General features: G+C 39.7%; 1 pseudogene; it reads left to right on the top strand.

The window, feature by feature from the left end:
- Positions 1-298: 298 nt before the first annotated feature.
- On the top strand, positions 299-1,575 carry LOC102490792 (COP9 signalosome complex subunit 4 pseudogene; annotated as a pseudogene).
- Positions 1,576-7,617: the final 6,042 nt, after the last annotated feature.

Genomic DNA, 7,617 nt, shown 5'->3' with positions numbered 1-7,617 from the left:
GACATGATATGGACTCTGTCCCTTTTTCACTGACTACACTAAGAATCCCAACAATGAGTTAAGTGGTTCAAATGACATGTTACAGGACCAGGGAAGTCAGGCTCATCCCCAGATGAACTGCTCAAGAAAGGCATTTCTGTATCCCAGGGATGGAGGGATGATTTTCCAAGACAGCAGCTGCAGCTAAAAGGGAGGGAAGTGGCAGGAAGGTCTTCCAGCCAGAGAGAGTGATATAAGCCTTCAGACTCTGAACACTAGCCTGTGATGCTGGGATCAGAAATTACTATTGTGGGAGCTGGAAGAAAGATGGCGGCAGCCATGCGACAGGATTTGGCCCAGTTGATGAATTCGAGCGGTTCTCATAAAGATCTGGTGGGCAAGTATCATCAGATCCTGGAGAAAGCCATTCAGCTATCTGGTGCAGAACAGCTAGAGGCTTTGAAAGCTTTCGTGGAAGCAATGGTAAATGAGAATTTCTGTCTCGTGATCTCGCGACAGTTGCTGACTGATTTTGGCACACATCTCCCTAACCTGCCTGATAGCACAGCCAAAGAAATCTATCATTTCACCTTGGAAAAGATTCAGCCTAGAGTCATTTCATTTGAGGAGCAGGTTGCTTCCATAAGACAGCATCTTGCATCCATATATGGGAAAGAAGAAGATTGGAGAAATGCAGCCCAAGTGTTGGTGGGAATTCCTTTGGAAACAGGACAAAAACAGTACAATGTAGATTATAAACTGGGGACCTACTTGAAGATCGCTAGGTTATATCTGGAGGATGATGATCCTGCCCAGGCAGAGGCTTACATAAATTGAGCATCATTGCTTCAGAATGAATCAACCAATGAACAGTTACAGATACATTATAAGGTATGCTATGCACGTGTCCTTGATTATAGAGGAAAATTCATTGAAGCTGCACAGCGGTACAATGAGCTCTCTTACAAGACGATAGTCCATGAAAGTGAAAGACTAGAGGCCTTAAAACATGCTTTGCACTGTACCATCTTAGCATCAGCAGGACAGCAGCGTTCTCGGATGCTGGCTACTCTTTTTAAGGATGAACGGTGCCAGCAACTTGCTCCTTACAGGATCCTAGAGAAAATGTACCTAGACAGGATCATCAGAGGAAATCAGCTCCAAGAATTTGCTGCCATGCTGATGCCTCACCAGAAAGCAACTATGGCTGATGGTTCTAGCATCTTGGACAGAGCTGTTATTGAACACAATTTGTTGTCTGTAAGCAAATTATATAATAATATCACCTTTGAAGAACTTGGAGCTCTTTTAGAGATCCCTGCAGCTAAGGCGGAAAAGATAGCATATCAAATGATAACAGAAGGACACATGAATGGATTTATCGACCAGATTGATGGAATAGTTCATTTTGAAACCTGAGAAGCACTGCCAACGTGGGACAAGCAGATCCAATCACTTCGTTTCCAAGTAAATAACCTTTTGGAGAAAATTAGCCAGACAGCACCAGAATGGACAGCACAAGCCATGGAAGCCCAGATGGCTCAGTGAGGCTGGCTAGACCTGAGTGCACTACATCTTTTTCCATGTCATGCAGATTAATTTCACTCTCTCTCCAAAGCATTTGCATCATGACCTTAGACATTTAAATCCCTTTTATGCTGGATTCCATTTAAAGAAAGCATCATTAGAGTCAGAAGTATGAGCATTTAAAATATGTAGTTCCCACATATTCAGGGTCTCTGTGTATTAAGCTAACTCAGAAGTTTGAAAGCTTTTTCTTGAAAAGGAGTAGGTGAGATATGTGTGGCTAAAAAGTTTGGGATTTGTGATAACTTTGTAGTCATGTAAAACTTCAGTACTTTGTGCCTCTCCCAATGTGGTTATTCTAATAAATGAAGAAATGAGCTAAAAAAAAGAAAAAAAAAAAGAAATTACTATTGTGTGCGTGTTTGTAGTCTTTCTGTACCTTGTTAACCACAGAGAATGTTCTGTGTCAGCTTTTTTTCATCCTCTTTAAGGGGAGTTCTATTTTTGCTAGCTCGGTTCCTAGCCTCTGTGATGTAGAATCAGGCAATGTGCACAGAAGCACAAACTGGATTCTGGGAGAGACTAAAGAACGGGATCGGAAGGACAGTGAAAGGAGACAGTGTGGTGGGTGTTGGGACACTTTTATTTAGAGCTGAGAATTGGAAAAGGGAAGGATTTTGGGAGAACCAACTGTTAATTGTTTGGAGAATGTTTAAAGTGGCAGAGACAAATAAGCAGAGGAAAAAAAAACCAAAAACCAAAAATTCCATGAAGTGGCAAATCCACTTTGAAATTTGGATTTAGAACCAGGTCTGGCCTGGAGTTAATGCTACCGTGCATATCTTATGCTCTCCTGTTTCAACAGGACAGAGCCAGGGACTTTTAAAAGAGTTAACCAGGGCTATGCAGTTACATGTCTGCATGGAGGCATTTTTAGACACAGGGCCAGGTGTAGCTGTAAGAGGAAAGGGAATGATGGAGGATCAACCAGAATTACACTTTTCTTGTGTTTTGCCATTGGGCGACTCTGCAGGGCTGACTGAGGACGTGTTGACTTTTGCTGCATGGAATAATTAGTATGTGTTAATTTTTCCTTTATCTTAAGACTTCCTGATTTATTCTTAAATGTTAGATATTGAATATTTGAATTATAGCATTATCTTGGTACAAATTGCCCCTGTATACGAGAAGGTTGTTATACGTACACCAGGAATAAATCTGGCACCATCTTAATACAATAATGTGATCATACAAAGTCACAACTGTGCGAGTAATTTTGCTGGAATGTTACCTTAAGCTTAAAATAGAGCCATATCCACATTCATACATTATCTTTTTTAATAATTGTTTTGTTTATATAGATTCCCACTGAAGAGAATTTAAATAATACCATAAATACAACAAATAGGATAAAAATCATCCATAAAGCTTTCCGCTCAGGCATAACCATTATTTATGAACATATTTTAACATGTCTCCATCTGCCCTTTTTTATGCCTTTGTATACATATATTAATATATCTTTGAAATTACAGTGATTTTTCACTTTTATATACTGTTCCTGTCAATTAATATGTTCTGAATTTTTTCAGGTACCGAAAAATAGTCTTTAGAAATTTTTAATGGCGACATTGTATTCTCTTATGTGGTACACCATAATTTATTTAACTATTCCTTCATATTGAATTTTTTATTTGTTTTATTATCTTCTCATTATGCAATGCTGTGATAACTACCTTGATATATTAGTAATCTTTGCTGGAATTTGTATTTTTATTACAATTTTATTCAAGTCTAAATACATCCCATACATCCACTCACAAAATGGCTTTTAGTATGTCTACAGCGTTGTGCTTCCTTCACCACAATAAATTTTATAACATTTTCATTACTACCAAAAGGAGTCCAACTCCCTTTGCCATCAACCTCCAGTTCCTCCATTCCGCTGCCCAAGGCATCCACCATGGATTTGCCTATGTTGGACATTGTTTATAAATGGAGTCATAGTGTGCAGTAGTTTGTGACAGGTTCCTTTCATTTAGCATAATATTTTCAAGGGTGATCCATGATACATGTTGTAGCATATATCATTACTTTATGTCTTTTTTTAAAAGAAATATTTTATTTAACATTATTTATTATTATTGTTAGCATTAATTTTAAATTCAACCAGAGAGAGAGAGAGAGAGGGAAAGTGAGAAAGTAAGCTGCCAGGTCTGGGACTTGAACTGCTATCAGCCCTGTGAGTCAGCAACCTTAACTACCATGATACCTGCTGGCCAAATTACTTCATTTTATTCCCGAGTAGTATGACCTGGATAGCTATACTGCATATTCTATATCCATTCATCAGTTGACGAGCTTTTGGGTTGTTTCTACTTTTTTGGCTACTATGAATAATGTTGGTAAAAACATTCACGTATGGGCCAGCAGATGGCACAGTGGTTAGAGTGCTGGACTCCCACATGGATGACTGTGCTTTGAGTCCCAAACCTGGTGGCTTGAAAGTCACTCCAGGTGTGGGTGTATGCCCAAGATCCCAGGAGGAGAATGGAGGAAAAGGGATTGTGGTGTGGCCATCCCCCCTAGGGGATTTATCACTTTCTCTCCATCTTCCTCTCTGTCTCTCTGGCAAGTACATGTGCCCTATAACAAAAATCTCTCTCTCTAAAAAAAAAAATGTACAAGTTAGTACGTTCATATGTTTTCATTTTTCTTGGGTATATAAATAGAAGTGGAAACACTGGGTTATATAGTAACTCTATTTAACCATTTTAGGAACTATCAGGTTTTTTTTTTTTTTTTTAGAGGGATTTTTACTACAGGATGTGTGCATTTTCTAGAGAGACAGAGAGACAGAAAGTGAGAAATCACCTCTAGTTGGAATAGCCACATGGCAATCCCTTCTCCATTCTCCTCCCGGAATTTTGGCCATGTATGCACACAAGCCTGGCATGAGTTTTAAGCTGCTGGATCCAGGACTCTAATTGCAAGCGACTACATGAGAGTCCAGTGATGTAACCATTATACCATCTGCTGGTCCCCCATTAGATTTTTTTTTTAACGAAGGTGTACCATTTTGTATTTCAAGGCAATGTATGAAGCTTTAATTTCTCCACCTCTTCATGAACACATGTTTTATATAATTTTTTAAAAACTAAAACTACTCTTGAGTATAAAGTGTCATGCCATTTTAACAAAATTATTATTTTGTAATGCCAGAGGGTATGTGTATGATAGCACCCCACACACACACACACACACACACACACACTCCTCCACAATGACCTGGTCATGTGCAATCCTTTTTCCTCTAATGCCTCATCCTGTCATGATCCTGAGTGTGTGAGAGCACATGGCGTATTTTTCAAGCTGCTGGCCTAAGACTCACACCTGGCCTGGCTATGTGGGATCTCACTTTTTCTGTATAGATCTATGCAATTCTATACAGTAGATGGATACTTAATGTGGTTTTGATATACATTTCTGTATTAGCTAATTGTCTACATTACTATTTAATAAAAATACTTTTGGGATATAAAATTACTAAGCATATACTTTTAAAAAGTTGATATGTAGTGCCAAACTGCTTTTGAATAATTTTATGAATTTTACTCTGCTGGGAATTATGTAAGACACTTGTTTCATAGTAACTTCATCAAAATTTAAATCTTCGCCAATTTAGTGAAGCTGGTATTATTTTAGCCTTGTTTCTTGTGATACTGAGTTTTTTCATACACATAATTATTTATAAAACTTCAGTGAGCTGCCTATATTTTCTGCCTCTTTTCCTATTGGGTCTTAGTTTTTGCTTTCTATCTAATGATATAAACTTCTTATTTTAGTCATATTTCCATGAATTTTTTAAGAGAGACTTTTGCTATAGGGCATGTGCACTCACTGGAGAGACAGAAAGCAAGAAATCACCCCCTGGGGGGCTGGCCACACTACAATCCTTTCTCCTCCACTCTCTTCTTGGGATTTTGGGTATGCACATATACGCACTTGGCATAAATTTCAAGCGACCAGGTCCGGGACTTGAACCATGATTAGCCATGTGGGAGTTCAGCAATGTAACCATTATGTCATCTACTGGTCCCTCCATGAAATTTTGTTTTAGCAAATAATTTTTAATGTTTGGAGTTTATTTTTTTACAAACATACTGGAGAATTATATGATGTACCAACATTAGATGCAATCCTGGGCAACAAGTCTGCAAACTCCTTTGCAATTGGTCCTGTGATGGCAGAACCTTCATTTCACCTTTATTGTTTACTATGACCCCTGAATTATCTACAAATTAAAGAAACACACCATCTTTTCTCCGATTTTCATTGTTGAATGGCCACTGCTGGATTCACCTTCTTTCTGAGCTCTGGTTTGCCTTTCTTGACTGTGGCCATCACCATGTCACCCACGCCAGCACCCACACCTGTCAGCCATCCTGTGACCCCCTTGACAGAGATGATATACAGGTTTTTGGCTTCTATATTGTCAGGACAGTGATCCTGGATTCTACAGGAAGACCCAGGGAAATCCGGAATTTCATCCCACAGTACCCACCACGTCCTTGCTTCACTCTTGAATGCTGGAAAAAGTGAAAAAGCCCTCCATGAAATATTTTTAATGTGCATTTGTTTTGGAAATTGTTCATAGATTACATTAGTTTAGTCATTTGTATTAGATAAGGAAAGATTTTGAGTAAATGATCACTATCAAGTATTTTATGAAAAATTAATATTTCTGTCCTTATGATAATCAGAGTAACCATTTTGAAAGAATTAAAAGAGATTTAAAAGGGACCAGCAGTTAGCGTAATGGCTATGTCACTGGACTCCCATGTAGTCTACTGCGGTTCGAGTCCCAGACCTGGTGGCTTAAACTCATGCTGGGCGCGTGTGCGTGCGTGCCCAAGATCCCGAGAGGAGAATAGAGGAGAAGGGATGGTGGTGGGCCATCCTGCCGGGGGGGTGATTTTTCACTTCCTGTCTCTCTGTCTTTCTCTGTCTTTCTGGTGAGTGCACACGCTCTATAGAAAAAACCTCTCCAAAATAAGAAAACAAAAATATAGTTGTTCGCATAGTGTGAAATATTAAGCAAATGGAGCTAAATGAGAGAAAACTTTGCTTACATGAGACATATCAGTGCTTCCCCTTGAATTCAATGGAAAATCAAGTTATATTTTATGTTCAGTGAAATGCAGGAAATTAGAAGGGGTAATTATTTGGGGATCGATCCTTTCCATGTACTTTTCTTAGGCACTCTGATGACAGTCATGGAAATAACTGGAGTTTTTAATTTTATTATTTATTTATTTATTTATTTATTTTTTTCCTCTTTTGGGAGGTGTTTTTGCTATAGGGTGTGTGTGCTTGCCAGAAAGACAGAGAAAGACAGAGAGACGGCAAGGAGAAATAACCCCACCCCCCCGGGGGGGGTGCGCACACTGCAATCCCTTCTCCTCCATTCTCCTCTTGGGATCTTGGGCACACACACACACGCCCGGCGTGAATTTAAGCCACCGGGTCCGGGATTCGAACCGCGGTCGACTACATGGGAGTGCAGTGACATAGCCATTACGCTAACTGCTGGTCCCTTGTTTTTTTTTGGAGAGGTTTTTTTCGCTATAGGGCGCGTGCGTTTGCCAGACAGGCAGAGAGAGACGTAGAGACTGAAAGTGAGAAATCACCTCCCAGGGGGGATGGTCACGCTGCAATCCCTTCTCCTCCATTCTCCTCTCGGGTTCTTGGGCACACACGCACACGCCCCCGACCTGAGTTTTAAGCCACCGGGTCCAGGACGCGAACCGCGGTCAACTACGTGGGAGTCCAGCGACATAGCCATTACGCTAACTGCTAGTTCCTGTCCCTTGTTTTTTGAGAAGTTTTTGCCTTAAGGTGTGTACGCTAGCTCTGTCTTTTCCTCTTGATTGTTTAATGATCAGAATCACTCATATGTGGATTCCCAACATCTCCCATTTTTCTTTAGGAAGATCTGTGAACCCAAAGGACTTACTCAAAGTTGTTGAGGAGTTCTGAATTTATGATCTTCTGCATTTAAGGTCTGTCTTTTCAGGCCTAATGATTTTATCTCTCTATCTAGAGTTAGTT

This window comes from Tupaia chinensis, unplaced genomic scaffold (assembly GCF_000334495.1).
Source record: "Tupaia chinensis unplaced genomic scaffold, TupChi_1.0 Scaffold149424_1, whole genome shotgun sequence".
Lineage (NCBI taxonomy): Eukaryota > Metazoa > Chordata > Mammalia > Scandentia > Tupaiidae > Tupaia > Tupaia belangeri.
Note: the sequence above shows the minus strand (reverse complement) of the source record. Positions and strands in the feature narration are given on the sequence as shown.